This window comes from Culex quinquefasciatus, chromosome 2 (genome assembly GCF_015732765.1).
Source record: "Culex quinquefasciatus strain JHB chromosome 2, VPISU_Cqui_1.0_pri_paternal, whole genome shotgun sequence".
In the NCBI taxonomy this organism is placed as follows: Eukaryota; Metazoa; Arthropoda; class Insecta; order Diptera; family Culicidae; genus Culex; species Culex quinquefasciatus.
This window is the reverse complement of record NC_051862.1, coordinates 44396150-44412803: the sequence shown is the minus strand read 5'-3', so window position 1 is coordinate 44412803 and position 16654 is coordinate 44396150. Positions and strand designations below refer to the sequence as shown.

The 16654-nt window shown below is 38.2% G+C and overlaps 1 protein-coding gene across 3 annotated transcripts in view; it reads left to right on the top strand.

Moving 5' to 3' along the window:
* Window positions 1-3431: 3431 nt before the first annotated feature.
* LOC6040972 (spondin-1) overlaps window positions 3432-16654 on the top strand; it is a 76824-nt gene continuing 63601 nt past the window's right edge. Inside the window, exons 1-2 of one of the 3 annotated variants that reach the window (XM_038252259.1) lie at window positions 3432-3540; window positions 15903-16095. The gene's annotated coding sequence lies outside the window, so the exon portion shown is untranslated. Of the gene's footprint in view, window positions 3616-15902; window positions 16096-16654 lie in introns of all 3 variants that reach the window. The other 2 variants (XM_038252261.1, XM_038252260.1) reach the window with 2 other exon arrangements.

Below are 16654 nucleotides of genomic sequence, written 5' to 3'. Positions count from 1 at the left end.
ACACGAACAAATTGTATAAAGTTGTAAGTAGTGAAGCAGTGAGCCGACCGGTCGGCCATGCTTTGTGAGAAAAGAAATATCGTTTCAGAAATTACCAATCAATCCTTCAAATACTTTTTTTTAATATGCTAGAAGCTAGGCAGTAATTCCAAGTAATTCTTTGTAAGTTTGAGAAATTTTGTGTAGTTTCAAGCTGTCAAAAGCAAACATATGAGAAATTGGACGAGCTTTCCGGTAAAAATATTTTCGAGACTGAAGAATCATATTCATATTTAAAACCGCTGTAACTTCAATGGACAATGGTCAATATGGAGACTTTTGTGTAACATTGTCTGGAGAATCAATTCCCACTATCGGCTTTTGAAAATTTTGGCGTTTTTTTTTTTAAACAGTTTTAGTATGTAGTATCCCTCGTATACTATAAAAGTATTGCCAATAGCTGAATCCTAATTGTCAGTAGGTATCATTATTGTAGGTACTGAGAATAGCTTTTATAGCACAAGACCTGGAGAGCACGAGCAGATCTCGAGTCGATCTCTTTCCCTGCCGACCGTCGTCGTGTCAAGTCCAAATTGTAAACCCTTCTTAATATTAATAAAGTTTTAGTTTAATAGTAAACGCGTGCATAATTTAGTCCGAGTCCGTACACTTCAACTTGGCGACGAAGATAAACGAAGTGAGTCGTAAGTAAATTATGATTATTTTGGTTGTCGCGTGTGCAAAAAGTGATAAAACGTCCGGCAAGTGAACACGTGGTGCGGTGAACATAACCTAGAAACATGCCGCCGAAAGAGGAACCAACAGCTGAAGGTAGCCAAGCCCCGGTCATCCGGACTGGTATGTTTGGACAGATCGAAGAGTTTGTGGTTGGTGAAGACTGGGACGAGTACCAGAACCGTCTGGAGATGTTTTTCATGGTCAATGAAACTTCGGAAGAGTTAAAAGTGCCAGTGATGTTTACGGTTGCCGGTCCAAGTCTGTACACTTTGGCCACGAGGTTGTGTGCTCCCGATAGTCCCCGTAAGAAGACGTACAGTGCGTTGGTTGATCTGTTCAAGGCGCACCTAGCACCGACGACAAACGTGGTTTCGGAGCGATACGCCTTCGGGAAGTGTGAACAGCTCGCGTCCCAAACGATCGCGGAGTTCGTAGTTAACCTCAAAGCTAAAGCACAGTCGTGTGAGTTCGGGACTTTCCTGTCCGATGCTCTGCGGGACCAGTTCGTCGTGGGGGTCTACGACGAGAGCCTGCGGAAGAAGCTGCTGACAGAGTTCGGCTTGACCTTCGACAAGGCTTGCAGCATTGCTCGGAGCTACGAGGCCGCCCTGAATCAGAACAAGGAAATGTCGATCCAGTCCGAGGTAAGGTTTGCAAGAGTTCAGAAGGTAAGTGGTCAACAGTCTATGAGCGGAAGGAGAGGCCAAGGTCAGGTGAGTAACAGTCGTTTCGGACCATGCTTCAGGTGTGGACGCGAAGGTGAGTCTGAGCAATCTGGTTCGGAAACTGATGACCACCGAAACGAGGATCGCCGCGTTGCAGAGTTGTCAGAAAGCGTGGAAGTACTTCGCCTGAACATGTGCTCGGAAGTAAGTGAGTCGAAGAAGAAACAATAGTCTTAGTTTCAAAAGAAATTCAAGGTCGAGTCGTCAGTATTAGTCGTCAGTAGTAGTCGTCAGTAGTAGTCGTCAAAGTCAAGTCGTTGTCAAAATGCTAGCAAGAAAAATTAACCAGATCTGGAGTCAAGTTTCATAATGTCGTCAGTCGTCAGTAGTCACTCAAAAAGTTATCCGGAAACTTTGGTGAGTCTTAGTTTGTCGTGGGAGAGATGTAGTATCCCTCGTATACTATAAAAGTATTGCCAATAGCTGAATCCTAATTGTCAGTTGGTATCATTATTGTAGGTACTGAGAATAGCTTTTATAGCACAAGACCTGGAGAGCACGAGCAGATCTCGAGTCGATCTCTTTCCCTGCCGACCGTCGTCGTGTCAAGTCCAAATTGTAAACCCTTCTTAATATTAATAAAGTTTTAGTTTAATAGTAAACGCGTGCATAATTTAGTCCGAGTCCGTACACTTCATAGTAAATGATTTTTGTATTTTTTAATGAGAGACATACCATCCTGCATTTTTCGTGAGTCTTTTTGTAACCTTTAAGGCTATTTCCTCAAAAATTTTGAACAAAAAAAATCGTGACTTTACCTTAAAATTTAACTTTTAAACATAAAAATTTAAAAATCCCATAGAAGTGGCGTGTATTTTTCTTTTAGTGTATTTTTTTCAGAAAGCCCGTCGAATTTTCTACAAGTTTGTCCTTGACCACTTTTTGATACGATGCCACGGCTTTGAGTTACAGTAATTTTTTAATTACAAAATACAAAAATATTTAAATTACTTACGCCCTTCTCAAATGTCATTTTTGAGTACAATTGGCTCCATATACACAAAAATGGCTTATATAGGCCTAGAATAACATGTCTACAAAGTAATTTGTGGTTGGGTGGAGAAATTTTTGTAATTAAAAGACGCAACTTTTGGTACCCAGACATGTATAGGTCATCGCTGAAATTGTAATGTTATCGCAGTTTTAGTGAAAAAAGTTGATTTTTTGCCAATTTCGTCATTCTCCGGTTTTTGCGCGCGGTATATTATGTAAAAATGTCCAGGGAATCCGATAAAAATATTTCCAGACATAGGCTTTTTGGTCCAGACACCGTCAAAACGGCATTTTAAAGTTTCATACGCCCTTTTCATATGTTAGGCTAGATTTTTGAAACTTCTTAATATTTTTCTTTGAAAGGCCAACTTATAACCTTTCATTTGCGTATAAAACAATTGAAATCGTTTAAAATGGCGAGGAGTTATGATTTTTCGAAAAAAGTGGATTTGCGAAAATCGACGAAAATGGCCATTTTTCAGACCACCCTAACACGCCGTAGGTCACCCTAATGGCCAAACAAAAAAATATTGGTCTAATTATTTCGGCCAGGGAACCCCCAGAAAAAATTGAGCCCGATCCGAGGACTTTTGTTTTTTTCCTTGCTGTTTTCGTGGGGAATTGCTGAAATAGTATTTCATTCATTTTGAAAACAATCCAAGCAAAAACCAAATTCTTTTCTCACGCTCTAATTTTGTGATAAACCAAACGTCCCCACATCGCTGCCACACACTGTTCCCCCGACCACGCTTCCCCACCGCATTGAATCAATTCCTCCCTTCTCACTAAAACTTGGTCAAAACAAAACTCCACCACCCCTCCCGTCTCCATCCAAACCCATGGCACGAAATCAAAACAGAGAAGATTTTCCTCCCCGATCACGCCGGCTTTTGCTTCCGTTTAGCTCACTTTCTCACGCTCTCACGCAGCATCCCTCTGCTTACGCTCAGCTCTCCGCAAAAGAATCTCAAGATTCGCAATATTTTGACCAACGTTCCCGGTGGGACCGTGTTCAGTTTATTTTTGACCGCCGAACCGTTCGGACGCGAATTTTTTCGACCTTGGAAAAGAGACCTTGTGTGTGAGAGTGGTGAGGAATTTGGAGGTTGGTTTGTGGAGGAATTTGGTGCCGTTTTAATTCTTTTTTGATTGCTTGCTCAGGATTACGACAGTGTGTAAAGTGAGTGCACTTGACCTCCACGCTCGATTTGGGATAACTGAAATTTGATGAAACCCCATGAAAGTTCGCATTGTGCTCGTGCGCTACCTGGGGAATCATTCAGAGGAAAAAAGTGTGAATGAAATTAAATGAAACGATGCTGAGAGAGGAAAATTACGAGGAAAAGTGAAATTAAAAAATCGCATTCAGCTTGAAGTTCTGCCCCAGGATCGTGTTTGTGAAGCCGTGGGCAACCACCGCAGTTGTGATTTTGCTGTTGATAATACAGGGAAAAAAAGAATTTGAAAATAATATATACACACTTTTCAACCACTATCTCTGTCTGGCGTGCGCGAACACGCACGCACACACACACAGAACCCAGTAAGTCGTAAACAAGAATGAGTGTGCTCTTGCTATGGTGCTGCGATTAATTGTTCGAATTATCAGAGGGTAGTGATGCAAAAAAACAGCGAAGAAGGAACGGAACGGAGGCAAGGAAAATCACTTGCAAACAAGAAATCGCGTATGTCATAGTGAAATGACGTTTGCACCGTTGATTGGAGATTTTTTTTACGGAAAATAAGAAATTTTACAATGCCGAATGCTTAAGAAACAATGGATGTGAATTGAAGTTTTATTTCTGTCCTTTTTAAATTTCAAGTTTTTCCCTTATAAAACATTTTACGATGACAAACTGAACATATCTTGTTTCTGTGATACATATTTTCAATTGTTAATTATACAATTGTTGTTAATCGGTTGTCATGTAAAGTTTTCAAATATTTTCTGAGTAGTTTTTGATAACCGTCATTGTATTACTATGCTGTTTTATTGTTAGACATGCTTTACCCAGCGGCACCCTAAAGTCAAATAAAACAAGTTAAAACATTGTCTTTTTTATTAGATAATTAGATCGTGCTATTTAGAATTTGTTTTGACGTTCCAAGAGATCCCCGTTTTAATGTTTGACCATGAATAAACAAAACAATTGAGAAAAAAATATTTTACTGCCGTTCTTTGAATTGTGAACTGGTGAAATTTACAACACTTTCCGTTGAATTTAACATTTTTACATATTTTTTAGGTAAAATTACTTTAAAAAGAGGTTATATTCAACCATCCCAAATTTCACCCTTCCGATAAGATTTTTTTTAAATTTTGTATTAATTTGATTTAATTTGATTGCTATAGTCCCGAGTTCCAATCAAAATAGAAAATAGTAGACGTGCATGCAAAAGTGACATGCGATCTAAAATTCTTTTTTGCAAGTTGTCACACATGCAGGGTGTGTCAAGATAGCATGATCAGATCGGTACTACTTTCCTATGAAGAGTGACAACATTTCACGGATTTTAACTGATTTTCTAGAATATCTAGAAAGCTACACAAAATGACATCCTCTACTCAATTTGTACCTAAATCGACGTACCTATAAATACAAGCCAAAACTCTACATTGTTTTCGTTCAAAAATCAGAAATATCATAAGGTTAGAACACATCTTAAGATATTCAGGAACAATTATCGGATTATGCATCGCTTTTTGTAGATTTTTATAGGTTGTTTTCACTGAGTAATTTTTGGAAATTCTTGACAGTATATCACGTTCCTTTTTCATGTTATGAATCAAAATTTTATAATAAATGGGTAATTCTCTACCAACTCACACGAAATCGGGAAAAGTTGCCCCGACCCCTCTTCGATTTGCGTGAAACTTTGTCCTAAGGGGTAACTTTTGTCCCTGATCACGAATTCGAGGTCCGTTTTTTGATATCTCGTGACGGAGGGGCGGTACGACCCCTTCCATTTTTGAACATGCGAAAAAAGAGGTGTTTTTCAATAATTTGCAGCCTGAAACGGTGATGAGATAGAAATTTGGTGTCAAAGGGACTTTTATGTAAAATTAGACGCCCGATTTGATGGCGTACTCAGAATTCCGAAAAACGTATTTTCATCGAAAAAAACACTAAAAAGTTTTAAAAATTCTCCCATTTTCCGTTACTCGACTGTAAAAATTTTGGAACATGTCATTTTATGGGAAATTTAATGTACTTTTCGAATCTACATTGTCCCAGAAGGGTCATTTTTCATTTAGAACAAAATTTTTATTTTAAAATTTCGTGTTTTTTCTAACTTTGCAGGGATGTTTTTTAGAGTGTAACAATGTTGTACAAAGTTGTAGAGCAGACAATTACAAAAATTTTGATATATAGACATAAGGGGTTTGCTTATAAACATCACAAGTTATCGCGATTTTACGAAAAAAAGTTTTGAAAAAGTTACTTTTTGCGTTTCTCTTTGTTTCGTCGTCCGTGTCTGTCGCGGGTGACCATGAACGGCCATGATCGATGACGACCAACTTTTTAAAACTTTTTTCGTAAAATCGTGATAACTTGTGATGTTTATAAGCAAACCCCTTGTATATATATCAAAAATTTTGTAATTGTCTGCTCTACAACTTTGTAGAACATTGTTACACTCTAAAAATAACCCTGCAAAGTTAGAAAAACACGAAATTTTAAAATGAAAAATTTTGTTCTAAATGAAAAATGACCCTTCTGGGACAATGTAGATTCGAAAAGTACATTAAATTTCCCATAAAATGACATGTTCCAAAATTTTTACAGTCGAGTAACGGAAAATGGGAGAATTTTAAAACTTTTTAGTGTTTTTTCGATGAAAATACGTTTTTCGGAATTCTGAGTACGCCATCAAATCGGGCGTCTAATTTTACATAAAAGTCCCTTTGACACCAAATTTCTATCTCATCACCGTTTCAGGCTGCAAATTATTGAAAAACACCTCTTTTTCGCATGTTCAAAATGGAAGGGTCGTACCGCCCTCCGTCACGAGATATCAAAAAACGGACCTCGGATTCGTGATCAGGGACAAAAGTTACCCCTTAGGACAATGTTTCACGCAAATCGAAGAGGGGTCGGGGCAACTGCTGTGTGAGTTGGCGGAGAATTACCCAAATACAGATCATAATTGATGAGACTCCAAGCAATGATTTGACGTGAAATACAAAATTATAAAAACTTACTTTTTAAACAAGTAATCAATATTTTATATTTGTTAAGGCATTTTTTATGAGAATTGCAAATAGCGAGAACTTAGAAATTTTTTGAAGTTTTTAAGAGGGAGTCCACGAACAGTTTGGACCTCACCAATCTACCTGAAATGTACATATAAAACTAGCATCTTGCCAAAATATGAGCACTCTAGGTCAACGGGAAGTGGGGAAAATCGGGATACAAAGTTTGAAGGTTCAAAAACGCCAAGAATTTTAAAAGACTGCTACTTAGGCAAAATTCAATTTAATTTCAAAATTCCAAATGCATCTGAAGGGCATAAGAGCCATTTTTGTAATTCAAGTTAAAACGATTTTGATAAAATGAGTTTTTTTACAATTTTTTTATTTATCAATTCAGGATTTCGTTGTATCGAGTTGGTGTCTTCTAGAAATTTGTAGAGCTAATCTAACAAACATTCCTGTCCCAAAATAATTACATTATTTGAAACGCTTTTATTTCTTCAATGTATGATAGATTCAGGATCCCTGAACACACCCCAATGAAAAAATTGAAATAAAGTGATTTCTCAGCCAATAAATAAAATTGTAAATTAATGGTAATGCAATTTACAATTTTATTTATTGGCTGAGAATTCACTTAAATTAAATTCTGTCGACTGGAGCGTGTTCAGAGAGTCGGAATCCACCATCAACCTCAAAAATATTGAGTTGTGTAGATCAAGATCTTTTGAAAATTATTCAAGGGTTGGTTCAAAACTTTAAAGAAAAATATCTTGACTTGTGACTTTTATTTTATAACAAAATGTTTTCCAAAATTTAAAAATAAATGCACCAAGAGCGCATAACAACGCCAAATCAACATCGCAATTCCTGACGCCTCGCGGGTCACGAATGAGTTCACGCGATTCACGAGAGTCCAATCGTGGTGCACTCACACAAAACAACCCTCCGCGTGCAGACAAACCCAGCAACGCTCGTCCACACGGACGGAGCGGATCTTGAAAGTTCAAACGTCGGCGTATTCGTGCGACTCTTATCAGAGTACGAGTGGCGCGCCGGTTGACGGACGGCCGGCTCCGCGAACGCGTTGTTGCAGTCTTCCCCGGTGCGGGGGTCATTTCAATTCATATCAAGGCAATTAATGCGTCATCTCGGGATGCGCGGTTTGTGGACCGAACACGTGCTCCGACACGATGGCCGGCGTGTTAGGGAGTCTATTGAATTGAACCAATTGAGTTGCCGGGGGGAGATTCCCAAAGCTTGGGCTAGATGGAATTGAGTAGAGGAGCCAACGAGTGCGATCTTGAACTTGTTGTGAGAATTAATTTGTTGTGCAACGTCAATTAAGGTTATGGATTGATTCCACTTAATAAGTTGACTGAACATAAACATTTTTGTGCTAAGTCAATTTTTATAAATTTTTATTATTAAAAGGAAAGCAATACATAGAAAATTATGATTATGACGTCAACGTGCTATCTTGTCGCACCCGCCATTTTGACGTTCCGAGAAGAACGCGTTTTTATGTGTTTTTTTTTTGACAGAAACCACAATGGAATCACCATCATTAACGAAATCAAACATAGGTAACGTCCACAATGCAACCGCATCGTAATAAAAATTTCCTCAACAATATGACATTCGTTAGCGTGATAAACGGAATGGTTTGATGGAGTCGCCCAGCACTTCATCTGTCACACTCGGAAGACATCCTTCGCCGATTTTCCGTGTCAACTGGTACACTAAAACTACAAGACAACCGTTTCTAGTTTGTCTTGTGTGCTCAGTTGGAAAATCCGGTGCAGCGAGTTTGTCCAAAGTTCTTGGAATGCTCAATTTCACTTTGGGGAGCGTCCATACATTACGTAACGCTGTTTTATAGAGCTACGGATGGTTCAAAAGTTGTGATGCTTTTAAAGGTATAAAATTGTATTGGGTTGTGCGTTGCGTAATTTATGAACGACCGCTTCAGTAGACTGCTCAACCGGCAGACAATTCAAACACTGGATGGAACGTGTCTGCTGGTGCGCACCGAAACAAACTTGTAGCGTGACGTGCTGGCTCTCGGCTGGACCCGGTGGGGCTGCTTTATTCCGGTGCAAAAATTAACTGTACAGTTATCCCTCGATTTGAAAATACTTCATTTTTATTTAATTTATTTGTTTTTATCAAATTTCACATTTTACCTAATTTAATTCAACTAAAACAAACATTTTGTAACTGTTGAGGATGACTGTACCTCTTAAAGGCAACAAAGATTTCTCATCCAGTAATGGTATTTAACAGCCAATCTGGGTGATTTACTTCGGTCGAACAATTTCCGCAGTCAATGTAAACAATATTCATGAACTGCTTCCTGTTGGCCAAGAAACACTATACACGGAGCAACGATTTCATCGCTTACGGTGATGACGTTCAGCTTTACTGTTAATTAAACCGATAGTGTACCAGCTAATGGATGAAGTTTTGGATTAAATGGCCAGTCAAGAAGGTAATATAGATTGAAGATTTTGATTCTGTTCAAGACAGTGAAGTTTGAAGCAGGAACATATGTTGCACTAGAGATACAGGACAAAAGCACTCAATTGAGAGCTATCATCACAAAAGCATAATCTGTAATGCGATTCAAGATGGCTTCAATTAATTTTCATTAAAGCTTATTGTTAAGGCCCTGACCATGGTAAAGTACGAACCTGCATCTAGTTGACGTTCGTGGAAATTTAATCTGCAGGAAATCCTTCATTTATTCAACTGTCTGCCCTTCAATTGATCATACGCCTTTTGTGTATTAAATTTCAACATAGTTGTAGCAACAACAACGATTTCAACTCAGACTGAATGAGTGTATTTTCATGATAACTTTCGATAAGTTTTCTCAAATGCCAAAATACTCCAAAAATTACACCAAAACAAAACTCAAAATTTTATCCCATTTTTGTCACTCCCGCGTCACACGTCAGCCAAACGTCCCCGTCAAGCTTCTGTCAAGCTTAGGAGTTGCAAAATTTTCTATTAACTCATCTCGCATCAATTATGCCGCACCCAGGCTTGTCGTCGGAAAAAAAAGTTTCCCGCCGATGGGTTTTTTACCGGCTTTAGGGTGGGTTTACAATGAGATAAAGAGCTTTCACTTTTTGTGAAAGCCAAGTTTTCCAGAACCACTCCATGGAAGTTGGAAACAAGTTTTCCGACTCTTTATTCTGTGCTGGGCCGAAAAAAAAATAGCTGTCTCACACCTCGACAGCTTAAGAACTCCGAAATTAGATCAAGTGTTTGCTGGATTTTGGGGGAGGCTTGTGAAAAAAAAACCTGAGAGTAATTTCAATTGTTGGAAATTGTGACTATTTAAAAATATGTTTGCAACATTTTTCTGTTGCGAAATAACTTACTTTTCCTGTCATTTTTGAATGACAAAATTCTTCTGATTCATCATCCATTTGAGAGCTGAAAAGATCAACTTTTCAACCTTTTTCGATACTGTTTTGTAGTTTGGCCTTATATTGCCGGCAATTAAAAAAAAACTTATTGAAAAACACGATCCCTTTCCCACATCATCTTTTTCAACGTACACGCGCTTCAGCGGGTTTTCTTTGGATCCCCAGCAACAAGCATAAATCAAAGAACCAACAACGGCTGGCTAGCGGCGACGGAAAACCCCCTGATGGCACTCTAAACCAGCGCCAAGATTAAGACAGTTTGTGGTGAATGTGTCCCAAAGATGGTAAAAACTTTCGCCCGCATCCTCGCCGTTTTTTTTCTGGGGGAAAATATTTAATCACACAACGACGCTGTCGTGCTATCTTGCCGCACGTCGCTTTTTGAAACAATAACAAACTTTTTTGTTTGGTGCATTGCTCCGAAGTTTGGTTGAATTTGGTTGCCGGAGTCCCGAGTAATAATTAAAAACGTTTACGTTTGTTGGGCATGTACGTGTGTCAAAAACGTTCTCACCTGAAATACCAATAAAAAGTTCCAAAAATGCACGGAGCTTTCCGGTAATTTATGATTTTTTGGGAATCTGTGAAGGTCAAAAGATGAAGTATTGTGAGCTGCATAAAATGGCATTCTTAACTCAATTTCGCCAAAATTGCACGTGCGACAAGATAGCACGACAGCGACGACAAGAAAGATAAGCTTTTTTGCCTTGTCCTAAAGCGCCAATAGAGGAGGTCCCTCTTCGGGGATGGCTTTCGACGGGAAAAAAAACCTCAACGATCTTTTTTCTCCATTTCGGTTCAGCATGTTTTATAAATAATTAAAAGAATCCGCTCGTCGCTGCTCGGTGAAAGGAACGCGCGCGCGAAAGTCGGGTGGATTTCGAAAGCAAATATTTGCATAAACGGGCCTCCGAGTCCGATTCGCCGACTTTCCAGCGTTGGAACTGGGCTGGCGCTTGATGGTCTCGTTGGCAGCATAATCCTTATGCTAATGCCATTAATATATAAGTTAATTAGCCGCGGGAGGTTTGCGATTGCGAGTACCCTGTGCCGGGGAAGAGTTGGCAGAGATGTTTGAAGAAAAAAAAGAAGCTTCAAGTTCCAGGATTCGCAAGAGAGCTAGATTAAGCTAGCAACTGATTTGATGATGTGTTGTTAAACATTTGATCTGCTTAGACTCGTATACAAATGAGGAAGGTATGCTTCCATCATTAAACTATTATGAATTATGTAAACATTGGAATTGAAGAATCAACCCTCTCATGCCATATTTTTTTACTTTCCCTTTGTTTAAGGAGAAAATTAGGCCTATCAAAAAGATGTATTCTCTTGATTTTCAATTAAATTCTTTTATTTTTAAATACTTTAAAATAAAAATATCCACGATGCCCAAGACGCCATTTCGATGCCGTCGTGCTAACTTGTCGAACGCAGGGATGGTATTTTCTCGTTTCCTCGCCGATGGCGAGGGCTTTTAGATATCGTCCCTCGCTCAAATCATCAAATTTTCGGCGTTCTCCCAAAACTGCATCAAGAGAGCGAAGCGAAAACGACGCCGATGAAATAGCGAGCAACGAACAAACCGATGCGTAAGACGGAAAAAAATCTCTCACACAGCCAGTCCCCTCGCTCAAAAAGCAAGAGAAAGAGCAATCGTTAAATTCTCTCGTCCGTAAGCCCTGTAGAAATGAGTTCATTTGTGTGCGTGAGCTCCAGTGTATGTATACAGCAATTTCGTGTGCGTGCCTCTCCGGTTGGAACGATAGTTCCATCGGAGCCAACGAGAGGGTATTTCTCGTCGATGTGATGGGCTTTCGATATTCGCGATAGCAAGCCGACCATCACTCGGCTGCGAAAGAGAAGAGAAATTTTAAGAGACGAGAAACGCACCGAAATATGCATCAATGATAGTGCGATGGTGATGGTTTACCTACCCTGGTCGAACGTTGCTTTTTGACGTTCCGAGAAAAACGCATTTTAATATTTGACTTTTAATAAACAAAAACGAGAGCACGCAATGTAAACAATAACAAACATGTTTGATTTGGCTGACCATTCTATGCATTTTCCCGAAGTTTGGTTGAATTTGGTTGTCGAAGTTTCGAGTTGTAATTACAGTAATGCCTCGGTATAGCACCGCATATGGGGGATGCGAAACCGAAGCACAACTGTGCATAACTGAAGCACAGAGCTTATGGGATTTTGGTTATATGGGAGACATTGACTATAATCGAATGGAAAATCATGCAAACAACAAAAAATATATTGTTTTGGAATCGGGATGATGGCATTTAACCATTATTATTAAAATAACATGAAAATTTTCACAAAAATACGTATTTTTCCTGTATTTTGAAAATGCAGTTTTTTTACTTTAAAAAAAAACCTAACAATACTAAAAATACTTAAAATAAATACTTGTTATTGCAATATGGGTATCAAATGGTTTTGTAATACATTTCAAATGTCATAAAACATTTGGAAAATACTGAAAATTTTCACAAAACTACGTATTTTTGAAAAAATACTCAAAATCTCAAATGATTGGAATTTTATCATACCTTTCGAATTCGAAAGATTTCACGTATTTTCGAAAAAAAACACTCAAAATTTCAATTGGTTAACAAATGATCGGAATTTTTTCAAACATTTCTTAAATAAAAAAAAAAAAGATATTGAAATTTTGAGTATTTAATCAGAAAATTTTGTTAAAAAGTTGAGCATTTTCAAAAAAAAAAAGTTATAACAGAGCAATTCCAGCTCAAATCAGGATTTTTTCTGGTACTTTTGTACCCGACCCTCACCGATTTCAATGAAAGGATGAAAGGATGGTATGTCTCTCCTAAAAAAATACAAAAATCATTTACTAAAAATGTTTATTAGAAAAATGGTCTAAACGTCAATATTTTTAAAAATTGATAGTAGGAATCGATTCTCCAGACAATTTTACATAAAAGTCTCCATATTGACCATTGTCCTTAGTCCAATCCTTGCGAAGATACAGCGGTTTTAAAAATAAAAATGTTGAAAAACAGCTTTTTGGTGGTTTTTGGCATTTTCTATATGACAGACTTGATTTTTCAGTCTCAAAAATAAAAAAAAAAAAAGCTCGTCCAGTTTTCCATAAGATTGCCTTTGACAGCTTTCCAATTTGACTCGTTTTAATACTTACGTAAGATGATTTACTATCCAGATTTCTACCGCAATGAAAAAAATATTCTGTTTTCAGTTATGAGCAATGTAATTAAGCTTATATCTGTAAGCTCATGCATCCAAACCAAGCCCATGGAGATTTTTATGTAAAATTGTCTGCAGAATCGATTCCCACTATCGATTTTTGAAAATTTTGACGTTTAGACCATTTTTTTTCAAAAAAAACATTTTTAGCAAATGATTTTTGTATTTTTTTAGGAGAGACATACCATCCTGTATTTTTCGTGAGTCTTTTTGTCACATTTTAGGCTATTGCCTCAAAAATTTTGATCAAAAAAAATCGTGACTTCACCTTAAATTTTAACTTTTTATCATAAAAATTGAAAAATCCCATAGAAGTGGCGTGTATTTTTCACTCAGTGTATTTTTTTCAGAAAGCCCGTCCAATTTTGGTACGATGCAACGCCTTCGAGATACAGTCGTTTTTTAATTACAGAATACAAAAATATCTAAATAACTTACGCCCTTCTAAAATGTCATTTTCGAGTACAATTGGCTCCATATACACAAAAATGTCTTATATAGGTCTAGGATAACATGTCTACAAAGTTTCATTGAAATCAGGAGGGTCGGGTACAAAAGTACCAGAAAAATTCCTGATTTGAGCTGGAATTGCTCAGCTTTCAAAATTTATTAAAATATATCGATCATTTGATACCCAACTGAAATTTTGAGTTTTTTTTCGAAAACACGTAGTTTTTTGACTAAAAGTAGTATTTTCATAAAATTGTGTTACAACTTTCAAAATGACTAAAAGTAGTATTTTCATAAAATTGTGTTACAACTTTCAAAATGTTTGAAAAATCCCGAACGTTTGATATCCATATTGTAAAAAACTGAAATTTTGAAATGTTTTCATTAGTCGGGCATGTACGTCTGTCAAACGCGTTCTGATCTGAAATCCCTTTGCCCTTTGTCACACTTACAATTTTCATGCTGTGGGAAGGTATTACGACACGATTGAAACATCATCACGATTGAAACAAACATGACCGGGACCGTGGTGTAGGGGTAAGCGTGGTTGCCTCTCACCCAGTCGGCTTGGGTTCGATCCCAGACGGTCCCGGTGGCATTTTTCGAGACGAGATTTGTCTGACCACGCCTTCCGTCGGATGGGGAAGTAAATGTTGGCCCGGTCTAACCTAGAGGGTTAGGTCGATAGCTCAGTCCAGGTGTAGAAGTCGTCTCCCTGGGTCCAGTATCTGTGGTGTCGCTGGTAGGCAGTTGGACTCACAATCCAAAGGTCGTCAGTTCGAATCCCAGGGTGGATGGAAGCTAAGGTGTAAATTAGTAAGAAAGGCAAAAGAGGTTTGCAATTGCCTCAACAATCAAGCCTTCGGACACTTTGTTTCGAGTAGGAATCTCACAATCGAGAACGCCAAGGCAATGCTGCAGAGCGAATAATTTGATTTGATTTGATTTTTGAAATATTTTTCATATGAAGAGTGACAACTAAAGAGTAGAGGGTGACGAGCGGGAAATCGCGGGGAAATTTTCCCGGGAAATTTGCCATTTTTGGAACTCTCGATTCCCGGGATATTTGGTCGAGGCTCCCGGGAACTTTTATACTTATAAATATTGAAGCAAAATAATATAAAGAAAGCAGAAAAAATTTAGATGACATATATTTTATACAATTTTTTGTTGTTGTTAATTCATTTATTTCTGACTGATTTAACCTTCTTGGTAATTCTCTGTCCTATTCAATAAAGAGGAAAAATATTTAGCCATATTGATGTTCAATTGTTTAAATGCTTCATTAATTTGGTTATTCAGAAAAAGTAAATTAAAACTTGTTATCCATTAACGATTTCTATTTCCCCCCGTATCTCCATTGACTATCAGTATTTTCAAAACAAACAAAACACACAATTTCCCCGATAAGCCCTATCAACAATGAGACAATAAGCGCTCGGATGCTCTCTATGTTTCCAAGCCAATCTTCAATTTTCCAATAACTTCTAATCCAGATCGTCCCTTCTCATTTCCAACATTGTGGAAGATAAGCCGATATTGTCTACCCATCCCCTCCCACCCACAGAATTCAATCACTTGAAACTGATCAACATTGAGTACCACACATAGTCAAACCCCAATTCCTTCAGAAATAGATTCCAATTGGAAGAAGCAAAAAAGCCTTCGCTTGTCGGCATGGGGATGAGCCTGTTTTGTCGAGTTGAGTATGTGCTCGGAGTTTCGTGAGGAAAACATCATTTCGAATGAAAAAAAAAAACCGTAAAATAATACTTTCTCTACTCGGCGAAAAAAAGGGGTGGAAAATCGAGAGGCAAATTGTGCAGTGGCAAGGTACGGGGTGTTTGCTCAACCGTAAAATAAGGTTGTACAGTTTTATCATCGCCAAGGAAAACAAGGTTGAAAGCAAGTGCACACAAAATGTCATAAAAAAGAAGCTTCCAACTCGAAGAAATAGAAGATTGGCATTGCTCTCCGGTGAGACTCTGTGAGAATCTTGAATGTGGAAAAAATAAGGTGAAAAACGAGATAAACGGAAAAGGATAATACTCGGTACGGCCGGAGTGCCTGAGCAAGCATCATTTGGATATCTGCTTTTCGTTATTTTTATTATTATTTTCCCCCGTATACTTTTTTTTTCTTGTGCAGAGCGAAGGATTTTCCCCCAACGTAGACAGTGAGAAAGCAGCTTTTCTTTCGTGGGATTCCGTTTCCCAACCCGACGCGCAACGCACGATTGGATTACGAGCTTTTCCGGCTCTAGTGAAAAGTTGAAGCAACCAGTAGTGGAAAAGAAGAGGGAAAAAACAGACTTTTAGCACAGCACAACCGGAAGGTTCAGGTAAGTTCAAGCGAAGCTTACTTTTCAACCGGATATATACAGGTAGGGGGGGCATGTTTATTGTGTAGATTTGATGCTTTTGGTGACACTGTGCAGAGTGATTGCTTTGGTGTTGAGTTGGTGGTGTTTGTTTTCGTCTTTGGTTATTTGAGACTGTAATTCAATTATCATTGCTTAAAAAAATTACGAAGATTTTCAGGATAACAAACTTGATGACAAAAGAACCAACATTTCATCTCCAAAAACGCTTTGAATCGTAATGACCACAAAAGTTTCTAAACTTTACAAGTTCCACAAACAGCACAACGAACGATCAGCAGCATCCAACATTCATCTGCAATGCTGCGGCAAAGTTGCTCCTTCGCTTCAGCCGGAATCCAGAACAAAAACGGTGTCTGGGTCAAAAAAGGACCATAAATTTCCCTGCTCGGCGTCGTTTTCACAATTTGCGGCCCACCGCTACTAACTGGGCCCGCTAGTAAGTTTGGGTTGGATTGGGGGTGGAAATTTCAATTAAATTCCTGGGGAAAGGCCTTTCGTATGTTTATATACTCGCATG